This window comes from Triticum aestivum, unplaced genomic scaffold (assembly GCF_018294505.1).
Source record: "Triticum aestivum cultivar Chinese Spring unplaced genomic scaffold, IWGSC CS RefSeq v2.1 scaffold174454, whole genome shotgun sequence".
NCBI lineage: Eukaryota > Viridiplantae > Streptophyta > Magnoliopsida > Poales > Poaceae > Triticum > Triticum aestivum.
The window spans coordinates 1-1,561 of record NW_025264463.1 but is presented as its reverse complement, the minus strand read 5'-3'; the positions used below and the strand labels follow the sequence as shown (position 1 = coordinate 1,561).

Sequence of the window (1,561 nt, the reverse complement as noted above, 5' to 3'; positions counted from 1 at the left end):
TAAAGCAGCCAATCAATTAATTACCAGCTTCATCGAATGCATCCCGGATTTGTTTATGCAGAAAAATGACGATATCGACAAGCTTTTCTACAGTCTGGCTAGAGGATCACACAAAGCAATGTTAGCACCTTTCAGAAGAAAGAGAAAGAAATATGTGAGTAGCGCATTCATCAAAAACTATTTAAACTAAACGCTACCAAGCAAAGCCCAACAGACAGAATTATAGAAGGCCAAGACAAAGTAATGAAGTACTCCCTCCATCTCATAATATAAGAGCATTTTTTACACTAGTGGGTGGTGTCAAAAATGCTCTTATATTACGGCATGGAGGGAGTAAATTTGTATGAAGATAATTACATCCTCCAAAGGTCTGGACCACAAGGATTTCTTCTTCAAAGTTTTCACAAGCTTCCTTTGGCGCATTAGTTCACTGTTGGATATAATGAATATCTCCAATAGCATACTTGCAGTACAGTTTTACAATCTACTGAAGTTCTTTAAAAATGTCATCAGTCTGGCAGTACCTCTTCTAGCTGACACAAGTATGTGTGTGCATGTGTGGTGCAGGTTTGGATTTGATGGGTATGAAAATCGTACTTTGCTTGAGGGCTGGCTTGGTCGTGATGTTGATGAAGCGCAGCATGAAGTGGGCTAGGCTCCTTCTCCTCTTGAACTTGGCGAACAGGTCGGGTCGATCTAGGGGTCATCCTGTGACCAACCCATCCGTCAGAAAATCCAGTCGAAGGAAAGGAAGGTAGAAAAGGAGAATAAATTGAGAGGGGGGCGGACCTTGTCCCGTATACTAGGGTAGGAGAAGCGCCGTTTGTGGGCAAGGAGCTGAGCCATGAAGACCTCCCGGTGGTCCTTCTCCTAGTCCTCCTTCGTCAGGTCCCTCTGGGCACCGTGGATCTGGACGAACTTGAAGGGTACGCTGAGTTCTTCTACAGCAGTAGCACGAACTTAACAAAGACAGGAACCATGTGTGCGAACTCAAATTGAGTCGTGAGAGAGAGAGAGAGGCGTGCGGAGGAGAAGAGGGGAGCCAAAAGGGACCTTGTGGATGAGCTCCATTGCTTGGGCACCACGGATCTGGAAGCACCATGCTGGATATGGCCACCGGCTGCTCGATTTGGACCGGATGCTGTGGTGGCTCTAGGCTTGGATGTGGGTGCGACATGGATGCGGATGGACGGCAGCGTGCGTCGGAGATGCGGGTGTGGGGAATTGTCGATGGGGATTTGGTGGCAGCGTGAGTATGGGATTCAGAGGCAGTTGGCGGTGATGGGTCGAGGCCGGGGTTGTAGGATTCCGGATAGGTGATGGAGGGGATGGGGGCGGTGGCGCTGGGCGAGGCGGGGCAGGGCGGGGCGGAGGGGTGAGTCGGTGATGGCGCTAGGGTTGGCGGAGTCGACGGCGAGATGCAGTGCGGCAGCTGATGCGGGAGAACGATGGCAGCCACACAGATGCAGGCAGTGTGGATAAGGCCGCGTGGATATGGGCTTCGAGTGCCTTCTAATTTTTCATTCTCCCATCGCGCGCCTTTTTGTCAATTCTTTCGTGC

General features: G+C 50.2%; 1 long non-coding RNA gene across 2 annotated transcripts; it reads right to left on the bottom strand.

The window, feature by feature from the left end:
• Positions 1-21: 21 nt before the first annotated feature.
• Positions 22-1,514, bottom strand: LOC123177908 (uncharacterized). 2 transcript variants are annotated; one of them, XR_006489199.1, is made up of 4 exons: positions 1,054-1,514; positions 790-941; positions 598-708; positions 22-98 (listed from the first exon to the last, which is right to left on the bottom strand). It is a non-coding gene; the product is annotated as an uncharacterized lncRNA (long non-coding RNA). The 2 variants fall into 2 exon arrangements; XR_006489200.1 differs by having other exon boundaries at positions 25-94.
• Positions 1,515-1,561: the final 47 nt, after the last annotated feature.